This window comes from Eulemur rufifrons, chromosome 18 (assembly GCF_041146395.1).
Source record: "Eulemur rufifrons isolate Redbay chromosome 18, OSU_ERuf_1, whole genome shotgun sequence".
Classification (NCBI taxonomy): domain Eukaryota; kingdom Metazoa; phylum Chordata; class Mammalia; order Primates; family Lemuridae; genus Eulemur; species Eulemur rufifrons.
In genome coordinates this window covers 6,024,120-6,038,054 of record NC_091000.1, presented here as the reverse complement: position 1 = coordinate 6,038,054, position 13,935 = coordinate 6,024,120, and positions in this window count along the sequence as shown.

The following is a 13,935-nucleotide window of genomic DNA, read 5'->3' as shown; positions in this document are numbered from 1 at the left end:
AAAATGTGGTATATGTATACCATGGAATATTACTCAGCTATTAGAAATAATGGCGATATGGCATCTCTTTGGTTCTCCTGGAGAGAGCTGGAACCCATTCTATTAAGTGAAGTATCCCAAGAATGGAAAAATAAGCACCACATGTACTCACCAGCAAACTGGTTTCCCTGAGTGCACATTTGGGATTAACACCAATTGGGTATCGGACAGAGGTCGGGGCTGGGTGGAAGGGCTGGGTGTATACCTACTTGATGAGTGCGATGCGCACTGCCTGGGGAATGGACACGATTGAAGTTCTGACTGGGGTGGGGGGGGGTGGGGGGAGGGGTGGAGTGCACACCTACATGATGAGTGTGATGTGTACTGTCTAGGGAATGGACATAATTGAAGCTCAGACTCGGGGGGATGGGGAGGCATGGGCAATGTATATAGCCTGATCTTTTGTACCCCTTTAATGAGCTGAAAAACAAACAAAAAATAAAATAAAAAAAAAGGTTTAAAAACTTTGGTAATAAAATATAATTCCTTTTTAAAAATTTTGTAATTAATTTCTGGGAGGAGAATTAATAGTGGTAATAGAACACCAAGTAAATTCAGGAAATAGTATATTCTGCCTAAAAGTAGTTAAATATGCTGCTCTGAAATAATCTCAAATTGGTAACAAATCTATATTTGTTAAGTAAAAATTAAGATCAATTAAAAATAATTTTTTTACATTTCAAAATCTTATTTAGGCGTTTTTATTTGTTCCATGTGCTAAAGAAAACGGTTCAAAAACTTCTTTAACTTTTGGATTTTCTTAAGGAATTCAAGTAGAAATTACATTAATATTGTAAAGATAGAATTTCCACAAAGCAAATTGATTGCTGGGTTTGGACTATCTACTCTAAGAGGAATACAATGGAAGTTACTGAATTGCTAATATTAAGTGTCTACAATGTCATTTCTTATTAGATTGACCTGTACCCATATTTGTCCTGGGCTGTTCTGCTTTGTACCTGTGGTCCCAGTGTACTTATTGATATTTCCCTCCTTTTGATGTAAAAAATGTTCTGATTTGACTATAAATTATACAGTCAACCTATATAGTTAACATTTGGGACATACTTTTTATGTTTCTACCAGTGCATGATTCTCTTAAGCAAACTTATGAGAGAAGTTCCCATTTTCCAAATTATGTAACTACGCCTTCGCATAATTTCATGTAACTAAGTGATTCATGCAATCCATAGGCAAAACTCAAATTGCTGACTCATAAGTCTACATTTTTTATCACAGAGTCACACAGCGTTTCCAATGATTACTGTATAATGAAGCAAAATACTATGTCAGATATTCAAAAAAGGGAGGAATTGATGGGACTATGGCACTGTGAATCTATTTAATCAAAACTTCTAAATAAATTAAGACAACCAGATTAACTTGCCTATTTTGTGAATATAGAGAATTTTGTATTGCTTCCTACATATCCTATGCCTGAAGTATATCAAAAAGCAACAAAAGGAAAAAAAAAACAAACCTTCCTAGACACTATGAATGACATAGTAGGTTTAATGTAAGAAAGAACATTTTAACTCAGTGAAGACTATAAGCTCCTTGAGAGCTAGGCCTAGGTCTCGTTCATCTCTGCAACTCCAAGTCCTACTCCGAAAAGAGCATAGCTATTCAATAAAGACTTAACTATAAATATTGACAATGCTTTTTCTCCATTACATACATTGAGAAATCAAGGTGTAGTTATCTGAAATGGACAATGGAAACTATAAAATATTGTTTTAATCACACTACTAAATCCTATAGTCATGCCTTATTTTACTGTGATTTTATGATTTATTTTCCATTGGAAAAGTCTCAATTTGTACTAGAATGTTATAATAATAAGGATACAATTTAATATTTGTTCTCCAAATCTAGATTCAGATGATGCCATGATAGTGGCCCAAGGTCACTGCTTAAAGTATAATTTTCATTAAGAATAGATGAAATTTTATGAAATATATGATATGTATTTGGATATATGAAATCTCTCTTGTGAAAGACAGACACAAACTATAGAATTTTATTTGTAGATAGTCTTTTCTCACTGATATATAGAGTTTTAATGATAATGAAGCATACATGTGCTTTAATACTTTGTAATACCACACCAATTCCTTGCTACATTAACTCAGCCTGCATTTCTCTCCTGGGTCTCATCTATCACAAAAGACATAAATGTTATGTTAAATTGTATTATACTGCATACGAACAAAGAGGTGTCACCAAAGGAAAAATCCAGTGGTAACTAACCTTCAAGAAGTTTTCCCTGTGGTCCCAGACCTCAGTGTCCCAGGAGTACTCTGTGTGTACATGCGCTTATTGAGCTTATGTTGTTTTTCTTATTTACATATTTTATGTTCACAATAAACTCTGAATTCCCTATTGGAAAGTACGTTGGCATATGATAAGCATTCAATGCATTTCTGATGACATGTTTTATATTATTATATGTAGACACGTCTGTGTTTTAAAACCATTCATTTCATTTAAGAAGTGAAAAATCGAGATCTTATTCAAGGAAGTTGGCTTGGGAGAGAGAGAGAGTGTATATAAATGATGGTGGATACTAATTAGGAGGGATTTTTAAAAATGAAAATTGAGACAAACTTAAATTTAATTACAAAGTATGAAAAATTAGCCTTTAAGGTATTCTCAGTATAAAATGGAATATGTATGTGGTCTTAGTTATGTTTGATTGGTTGAAATACAGTGTAAGAAATGAGTAGATATGGATAAATAGAAATTTTGTTCACAGAAAGTTATGTTTCAGTCAACAAAATATTTGCAGACTTCGGTATGGAAAATATATAGATTCATAACATCTGGTGAGCTCTTGGATTTGAAAATATATAGATTCATATAGTTACAAGAGAAAGGGAGGAGGCTAGAGTTGAGTTTGAGAGAAATTTATCTATAAGATATATCCAATATAAGAATTTGAATTTTGAATCAAAAGAAGTTGAATGCATCTGAGAATTATAATTCTGAACAAAATTCTGAAATTGAGAGTTGCCTTTTGTTTTTCATTTGGATATGGTAAGACCCAGTTCAATAAACCAAATATGTGTTTATCCTCATTTTTTTCACCTCTCCTACCTGTTGGCATTGCTATTTGGAAGTAACTCAGAGTAGAAATAGTGGTTTGATAATGACTGTGGCTGCCCTCTGCTCATTCACTGTACCTGTTCCTTTCCACTGCCAAAGAGGTCAGAGCCCACGCAGAGAGGACTAGATGGAGACTCAGTCAAATTTGTTTTCTTGCTAAGGGGTTACACTAGGACAGAAGTATTGAAAAGTTATGCTCTGAGAGAGTTCTCTGGTTTCCACTTCAGGTTTTGTTCACAGATCATGAGACTGAAGAGAGAATGTGTCCTGTACTCTACCTGAAATGAGAAATGAAAATTGCAAACTGCTAATGTAGGAGGCAGTTAGACAAAGCTTAAATTCAGTAGTTTGATAAGCTAAAGCTTGATAACTAAATACAAAGATAGTAGGCTGAAAAACAAAAATTTTCATAGCTTTCTAAATAATATGGGAAAATAGTTTAGCAGAATTTAATGCATAAATATAGAATTTCCCAGAAGAAAGCCGTTCTTCTACAACAAGATTGTCAGTGTGTTAGTGAGCTATTTGAGTTGTTAAATTCAGGGTAATTTAAAAAAAAAAAGTTTCTGATTCTAGGAGAAGAGGGATATGATCATTTAGAAAAAGAGTATTTCTTATCAAGAAAATGAATATTTGGAGTAAAACAGACATAACTACTACACAGATATAAATACTAAGACATTTAATTCTTATGCAAGCTCAATTTTTAAAACTTTAGTGTAATATTCATAGTTTTGATAAAAGATTTCCATTTTTAAAAAAAATAATTTTGCTTTATAAATTATCATTCATCCATTTATTCATTAAATAATCAGTGAGTAACTGCCAGACAAGTGTGTTAGGGGCTTTTTCACAAGATGAATGAACTCAAGTTCACAGCCCAGGACTGTCTTTTTCAAGGCCCTAGGAGCTGTCCCTTTGAAATGTAATCAACAAGAAAGACAGAGACTCCTTCTCTTGGGCTCAGTGGGAGCCTAACTTAGATACACACCAATTAGTAAACACAGCTGGCCATTTACCAACCTCCCTACAAAGTCTTCTAGTAGTTTTTCACTAGAGGACTTAAAAACCATTTCATTTTTTGTTTCAGTGGAGTTAAATTCAGTCTCTCTCCCCCAGTGCAATAGACTTGACTCCAATTACAATAATCTCTTAGCCTATTTAACTCTGATTGGTGTAATTTTTCTTTGACAGTATGACTAAGACAATATGGCTGGGGTTTTGTCTGGAGAGAGAGGTAAAATCCAGAAAATGGAGGTGTTGCATACCCTTAGGGGAAAAGTTCTAAGTAGGAAAGAAGAAGACAAACTGGTGTAGAATTCTAGGACTAGAGGAAACCACCCCCCCGCCCAAAAAAAATGACAGTTTGTCTTATATTTCCACCCAACAGAAGGTGGCCACTTAAGCCAAGTGTTTTCCAATTCATAACCTAGCAAAAGAATGTGATCTAGGCAGGCTCATGCCACTCCTGGATAAAACAGGTGTCCTTCCAACAATACCAAGCAAGAACCCACTGATAAGAGGGATCCAGGAGCTAACACTGAGTGGCCAGTAGAAGCACTCTCCCACCAAGCTGATCCCAATCCCAGAATTCCCAGGTAGCTCTTCACCAGCAAGAGGGAGCTCAGCACAAGTGCTCCCATGACATATACTACAAAATAAGTATTCCTAGAACTAGCGAGTTCACCAAAGTTGCAGGATTCAAAATCAAGAAACAAAAATTAATTACATTTCTATATGGTAACAATAAATATATAGAAATTGAAATTTAAAATAAAGTACCATTTACCATTTAAAATAAACTACCAATCACTTTAAAGAAAATTTAATACTTAGATATACATATCATAATACAGGTACAGGACTGCTATGGTGAAAACAAAATGCTAATAAAAGAAATCAAAGAAAATCTAAATAAATATCGATGGATTGGAAGACTCAACACAGTAAAGGTGCAAATTATCCCCAAATTATTTTCTAATTTCAATGTAAGCTACTGTAAACATTCATATACAGGTTTTTTGCATGAACATGAGTTTTCAATTGGGTAAACACCTAAAAGTAGGACAGCTGTGTTGATGGGAAATACAGGTTTAACTTTATAATGAACTGCTAAACTGTTTTCCAAAAGGAGGGTACTATTTTGCATTCCCACCAGCAATACATGGGTCCAAAACAGTTTTTCTGGATTCTTGCTAACACTTGGTATTTTGAGTATTATTTAGTTAGCCACTCTGAGAGATTAGTTTGTGTTATCTAGTTTGGGTATAATTTGCATTTTACTATTGAATAATGATACTGAGTATCTTTCATATGTATATTTGCCATCTACGTATATTTTTTGGTGGAATGTCTGCTGAAATATTTTGTCTATTTTTATTGGGTTTTTTTTTTTTCTTCTCTGAGTTTTAAGAGTTCTCGATATACACCAAAGATGAGTCAGACAGCATTAATAGTATGAGAAAATAAAACTATGTAATAGAAAAGATAGCCATATAGATTGTAGCATTATAAAACTGTAAATAAGGATTTTTACATAGCAGATATTAGGGATACATCATTATATTTTGCTGTCATGCTCTTACTGCTGTTTCAGTTTAATAACTTATATTTTAATGGAAATCATAAACTCATCTGTCCTTATACCTTTGCCTTATCAAATCTTCATAGCTAAATGTAGATCTTATTTTTAGAACTTGAGAAAATCAAATAATATTTGTATGATTTAATTCTGTTGACAATTAGGAAGAGTTTCTTTAGACTAAGTAGTCATATTTACTTCTGACTGGAAGGCAGTGCTATGAAGTGGATCCACGCATCAGTCTGAAGCACTCTTGCTGGGCTGAAATCCCAGCGCTTAATTCTTACCAGGTACATTGATTAAATTCTCATAGATGGTCTCTTCTTTTGTAAAATAGAAATAATAATAGTAACGTCTACCTCATATGATAGTTTTGGCAGTTAAATAAAATAGCCTAAGTTAAATATTTAGGGCAACATCTGCCATAATTTATGCATTTTATAAATAATTGCTATTTTTTTAAATATAGCAATGGTTTCTCAAATTTCTAGTTCATTCTATCTGTAAAAAGATCCATGAAATACTCTTTCCTTTACACTGAATAGAAAATAATTTTTTAACAAATTGATTTGAAGGAAAGCAGATTTTCATTAAAAAGTTTGCTTCAAGCGGTATTTCTTGTGTGATTGCATATCCTTAGAACTATCTGTACTTGACACTTTGCTTCTATGTCTCTTTCGGCAAGCAAGAAAACAGAAAGTACCCACTGTGAATTTCCACTTATTTTTCCAAGCCTTCTTAAGCAATTATTGTCAGCAATTTTCGCCTAACATGTGATCTTCTATCTGGTTTATTTCCCCGTTTCTCTGGAGCACAATTCTTCGTGTAAAGACTTGGGTAGCCCCTTCTTTTTTCCTTTGAAATGGATACTTCTCCTGGCATCTTAATTTTGGCACAAGTATAAGAGTTATAAAAACACTTTCAGATTAAATAATGTAAAACAAAATCTGTCAGAGAACATTTGAATTGGACAGTTCTAAAAGGGAAAACGGCATAGCTGACTTCCTCTATCTCTTCCTCTGTCTGATTGTAACGTACTTCCTTTCCTACTTTCTTTAACAAAAGAACCATTTAATCAATCCTATATTTCTTAGCTGTGGAGGCACGATTATATGAATGACGAGGCAGATTGTTGTGACATTTTTAACAGTTTTTTAAAAAATAAAGTTCAGTTTTTTAGAACAGCTTTAGATTTACAGAAAAAAATTCAAAGATAGCACAGAGACTTTCCATGTACTTCCATAGCCAGTCTCCCCTATTAGTAACATCTTACATTTTATGGTACATTTTTCATAATTAACAAACCAATATTGACACACATTATTATTAAATACATGCCTTTTGCAGATTTCTTAATTGTTGCCTAATGTTTGTTCTTGGTTCCAAGATCCCATCCAGGATACCATGTTACAATTAGGCTCCTTTGGCTGTGACAGTTACACTTTTTCCTTACTTTTGATGACCTTGACAGTTTTGAGGTAGGTGTTTTGTAGAATGTCCCTCAAATAGAGTTTGTCTGATGTTTGGATTTTGGTTTTGGTTTTGGGGTTTTTTTATGATTAGTCTGAGGATAATAAGTTTTCAGAAGGAAGACCACAAAGGTGAAATGGCTTTTTCATCACATCATCTCAAGGGTACCTACCGTCAGTACGCCTCATCACTGTGGAGCTTACCTTGATCATCTGGCTTAGGTGGTGTTTATTCAATTCTTCAATGTAAAGTTACTCTTTTTCCTTTTCCATATTACACTCTTTGGAAGGCTGTCACTCTGCCCAGCCCACATTAAAGGAGTGGGGAATTATGCTTCTCTCCCAAATTCCTAACATGGACTAGTCCTTTTATTGTTTTCTTAAGTGCCTTTTTCAGACCCTTATATAACTGAACTTACGCCCTACGTAAGAAATCAGTCCTTTTCAGACTGATTTCTTTCACTTAGAAGTATGCACTTAAGGTTCATCTAAGTCTTTTTATTGCTTAATATTTCATTTCTTTTTATCATTGACTGGTATTGATATACCACAATTTGTTTATTCATTAGCTTATTGAAGGTCACCTTGGTTGCTTACATTTTTTGGTGATTATGAATAAAGCTGTTATAGACACTGACATGTGTGGTTTTGGGTAGACATAAGCTTTCAAATCAATTGCATTGATATCCAGGAGTGTGATTGCTAGATTTTATGGTAAGATTATATATAACTTTGTAAGAAACTTCCAAACCGCCTTCCAGAATTCCTGTACCATGGTGCTTCACTAGCAATGAATGAGAGTCTCTGCTGCTCTGCATCCTCACCACAACTGGGATTGCCCATTACTGATCCACTCTAACAAGTGTGTAGCAGTACCTCATTGTTTTAACTTGCAATTTCCTAATGAAAAATGATGTTGAAAATATTTTCCTATGCTTGTTAGCCACCTGTACGTGTTCTTTGATGAAGTGTTTGCTCAGATCTTTTGCCCACTTTGTTTGCACTATTATAGTTGAGTTTTAAGGGTGATTTGCAACTAGTCCTCTATCATATATCTGTCTTTGGCATATTTCTCTCAGAGACTATTCTTTTCATTCTCCTACCATGTCTTCTACAGAGCAGAAGTTTTTAATTTTAATAAAATCCAGCATATCACTTTAAGCTGTCATTTATTTCACTTATCCATGTGCTATGAACACCCAATATATTGTTGTCATTATTTTAATTAATCAGTTAATTTTTAGATTAATTACAAATAAGAGAAATAAAATACTTTACTTTATCTTAATTTAAGCCTGTTCCAATACTCTTTCTTGTTTTTGTAGATCTGAGTTTCTGACCTATGTAGTTTCCATTCACTCCAAAGAACTTCTTTTAACATTTCTTGCATGGGAGGTTTACTGATGATAAATTCCTTCATGAGGAAGTGGAGGTAGTTCTGAGAAAGCCTTGTTTCTTCTTCACTTTTGAAGGATAATTTCACTGGATATAGAATTCTAGGTTGTTGAATTTTTTTTTTTTCAACAGTTTAAACATTTCACTCCGCTTCCTTCTTGCTTTCATGGATGCTGATAAGAAATTCACTGTAATTCACATCCTTATTCCTCCATAGGGAAAGTGTTCCCCTCACCCTGGCTTCTTTCAAGTTTTTCTTTTTTTCTTGATTTTCTGCAGTTTTAACATGACAGGGAAAGTGTAGATTGTTTTGCTTGGTGTTCTTTGAACTTCTTGGATTAGTGATTTTGTCTTTCATTAGTTATCTTCAGTGTTTCTTCTGCTTCTCTTTCTTCTTCTGGTGTTCTCATTACGTGTATGTTATGCCTTTTGTAATTGTATCACAGTATTGCATATTCTGTTAAGGCCTCTTTCATTTCATTTGCTTTTTAGGGAAGTTTAGGAAGTTTCTATCAGCATATCTTTAAGCTCACTGATTCTTTCCTTGGTCATGTCCAGTCTTCTATAGAGCCCATTAAAGGCATTCTTTATTTCTCTCAGTGTAGTTTTATTACTAGCATTCAAAAAAAATCAGTTTTTTAGAGTTTCCATCTCTCTGCTTACATTACCCACCTATTCTTGCATGTTGTCTCCCTTTTCCATTAGAGCCCTTAACATATTAATCACATTTAATTTAAATTCCCTGTCTTATAATTCCAAAATCTGTGTGATACCTGAATCTGGTTGTGATTCTTGCTTTTCTTTGCCTCATATTAATAGTATGAGTTGTAATTGGTTTTTTTTTTTTTTTTTTTTGAAGGCTGGACATGAGGTATTTAGCAATAGGAGCAGAGGTAAATAGGCCTTTTGTGTAAGGTTTTATGTTAATCTGCCTTAGAATTGGGTTGTGTCTAATATTTGCAACCACTTGTAAGTATCAGAGACTTCAAATTCCTCTAGCATCCTTGTTTTTGTCTCAGCTGTTTCCTTAAGCTTTTCCTAAGAACGTTTTCTTATATAAAGTCTACAACTTTTAGCCCCCACAGCTGTAATCCACTGTTATGATACTGGAGTCCTATTGATGTGGTGGTAAGGAGTGGGAGAGAAAAAGGATTCTATAATCTCGAGATTAAAATTCAGTCTTTTTGTGGGCTCCTTTCCCAGTCTGTAATCTTCACAAGTGTTTTTTAGCTCCCTCATCTTCAGAGATGAGACAGGACGGCTGGAGGTGGCTGAAGCCGGGTCAATTCCCTAATCCCAAGTGAGTTATGGCTCTGCTAAAGAGGAGGCCTTGTTAGGAAGAATGACCGAGGCCATCTGAGGCAGGCGGCACACCGGGCCCAGTGGCGTGGGGTGCAGGAGGCTGGAGTTTCGACTACACACATTCGTGAAGGAGGGAGCAGAAAGGTGACAGATTCATGTGGCCTTTTACGTTATTCAGTAATAACGGAATGAGATCCAAAATAGTAAGTGATTACCAAAGCAGTAGAAGATTCTTCATATCACCTTTTAGTAGCTCAATCCAGTTTTGGGAGGGGGCAGAACAAATGAAATATAGAAAACTGAAAAGAAAAAAACCTGATTTTGGAACTATCTTTCTCCTTGACTATCCCTTACCCCTTATCTTTCTACCTGTTTTAATTGTGTTCTGAATTTATAAATAGTAAAGGTCAAAGAAATAGAATATACATTTAAGAGTTTTATACCAAGAAATTTGCCTTGAAAGCTGCTATTCCATGAAAGAAAAAGTATATCAATTTACTGTCTGATTTTTTTTAAACAAGATTTCTTATGTTCATAAACATACAAGGTTAAGACAAATATAACTACATATCGCACACTGTTTTTAGCAGCTGTATGAATAAGAATAATGAGGTCTATATTTTAAGGGTTCTTCCCCGTGAATGCTTTGCCACTGGAGTTGACTACTCACAAGATCTTTTATAGGGTTTTAATATATTTTTTATCTATCACTTTGATAACATTACTTGCCCACATGTGAGCCCAAATGTCTTTTGTTTACATCGTGTTTATTAACACTTCCTGGTGACCGTTACAGTGTATTTATTAACATTGATGCTTATATTGTGTTTATTAATACTCCTGGGTGATAGTCCTTTGTTTGAAATTTACATATGATTTGAATCTGTCTTCCTATTTAGAAATACTTAAGAAATTTTGATACTGATATTCACTTCAACCAAACCAAGACCCAATGGTTAAAAAGAATTGTGGACTAATTTAGCAGTTGGACATTCAATAGAGTGATTCCAATTGGGTCTTTTCATCAAATTAATCGTTATAATACTTATATGAGTCCGGCTTTCTAATTTATTGATTTATTTATCTTTTCATTGCATATTTAGAACTTCATGAAAAAATTAAAATCCTCTGATTGAGAATTTCCGTATCACTTCTATACACTAGAAGTGTAGATCTAGTTGGAAGATCTTTTAAAATTTAACCACAGGCCTGTGTGTGCATGTGTGCATGCATACATACACAGTTTAGTGTTCTATATGTTTTATGGCAGTTAATAACATACTTTCTATACATTACACATTTAATAAAGTTTTTAAAAGATGATTCAGTCTATGTAAAATATCCACAAAAATATATTAATCTACCTTTCTGAGAGGAGAAACTGATGGGTCAAAATATATGCTAGGTTATGTTACTGGCCACTATCCTTAAGGCAGACATCAGTTTAACAAAATAACAAAGCCCTGTTTTGTTTTTGGATAATTCAGAGTAGGCTTTTGTGCTTCAAATTTAAAATTGTTGTTGGGGACCACCCAAAGATGTGGTTTTGGGCAAAAATGCCCTTCTGGGTTTGTCAGAAAGTATTATAATTCTTTGGCACCATTGTTCAAAAGTAGTCCAGCAACAGGCAATGAAATTTGTTTCCTCACTAATGTTGGTTGAATATAGTGGCCAATTTGTCCTCCATGTGTGGGTAATGTCACAAAATTTTTTAAGATTTTACTTGGGTCCACCAAGCAACCACTCTAAGTTTGCCAGAAGTTATTTTCGTATAATAAATAAATAAATAAATGTCTTTTTCTGACTCTGGAACCAAAGACTGGCATTAATATAATATTCCATAATATTCTCTTTGAACATCATCAAACATATGGTCTCTTTGAGCATTATGGATTTGGGGTTTTAGTGAGGACTGCCTATTTGGTGTAATGACCAATCAGGGCATTTTCTTTTGCATTGATGGTATCTCTTTTTAAACAGGCATCTAGTAGCCAACCCCTTAGGAAATATTAGAGTTATTAAAATGCCTTTGATCCACTAACGATTCTAAATTAGGGATCCTAGTTAGGTTAAGCACCTTTAATTTTTCTAAAGCTTTCCAAAATCACAGACTATCCCAAAGCATTTCTATGATTACTGTATATAAACCATCTTCTCTTTATTCAGCCAGAAAACTATTAGGAACACAACACATTCTGTCAACTAGGCATATTTTTGCCTCTAGGGAGGGGATCAAATTCTAGTGGTGAGTTAAGATATGTTCCAATGTATCCTGGCTGATATTTTCTGGTTTCATTCTTAGGATATGACCTATAAACAAACAAGATTAAATCTAGATTTCTGGGAATGTTTTAATAAATTTATTAGGCTGTTTAATAAATCTATTGGATATTTAATAAACAGTGGTTAGGGAGTCGTGAGCTTACATCTTCTGATAGAAAAAAGGTAGCAGTAAAGTATTACAATGACAAATAGAAATATGGGAGGAAGACAGTAATAAAATTTCAGTAAGTAAGCCTACTTTGCTAGGAAATATTGCATATTTTCAGTGGACATCAAAGATTGGCAACATAAAGAACAATTAAGTTTAAGGTAGATCATAAAATCATGTTAGTAGAAGCCTCTGCCAAGTTGGCAACTACTGCTTTTGACTTTAGATGAGTAGGATTTTGACATTGGGTCAATAGAAAAACAGTGGTATGATATCGGTCTGTGATGATTCCATAAAGGTAAGTCAGAATAGAGATTTCGCTTGTTCATATCTCTTATGTATGAATAGGTAACAAGATTCGTGATGCGGTAGGCCAATAATGAGAGGTTGCTGAAGAGTTCATTTTTAAAGCACAAAATATATGTGTAAAGCCTATGTATGCACAAATTTTAAAGCCTATATATGCATAAATTCCCTGTTAAGAGATTTGGTTAAGAAAAACTTGGTTAAGTGATATAGTATTGAGTCAATTTCTGAAAATCAGTACAGCAGGCAGAATGCTAAAATGACCCCCCAAATTCCCAGAGATACATGCCCTTGTGTAATCTTCTCCCATTGTAGGTAGGTAGATTATGATCAAGGGCACTTAAATGATTAGATTATGTTCATGACAAAGAAGGGAGGATTTTGCATATGTAATTGAGGTCTCTAATTAGTTGACTTTGAATGATCCAAGAGACATTACTCTGGGTGGGACTGACTTAATCAGGTGAAAGCCATAAAAGCAAAAGAAGTTCCAGCCAGCCTGAGAGACAAACAGCTATGTTGAAAACTGCCAGTGAAGATTTTTTTTTTTTTTTTTTTTTTGTTTCCATAGCCAAGGAATAATCTGTTATGATCTCTTAGTTACTAACTGGGAAAAATTCTGAATGGTTACTAACATTTCAAGAGTGAGACATTTACCTCTTTAGTATAAATTGTACTGCAGCTAATAATATACTTTGATAAAATTTTTGCTTCTCTTCAGAAAGCTTATAGCCTATTAAAAATAAAACAAATAAGTAGCTAGATGGAGTCAGTCCTAGAGCTGAGCTGAACTTTAGAGTAAAACAAGGCTGACCAATATATTGGCAGAATATAGGGAAATGTAAGTCCCTTGAGGTCCTTGTTAAGAAATTTTAAAAATTAAGAGGGTATCTCAACAAACACTATAGTCATAAATACAAATAGGTATTACTGAGTTTCTCAGGAGAAAATAAGCAGATAACTCTTTGAATTAAAGATGCTGAAAGAATCAAAAACAGATTTATAGCTGCAAAATATTCAACTTCATTGTACACCAAAGATGAAAGCATATTTTAGTTTGGTGCTATAGAAAGTGGGCAATCACTATTATACTCTGGGGGTTCTGGACAAATTTATATCACCGCCTTTTGAATTTTTTTTCTTTTTCTTAACTTAGAGAATAGAAATATTAAAAGGAACAGTACAAAGTTTGGTGATTCGTTTCTCTATTAGGTTTTCATCTATTGATTTCAGTACTTTTTTAGGTTTTGGTTTTAGAGGGTATGGTACAAATTTGGGCAGTTGTTTGGAGGGTTTAGTCTAAAACT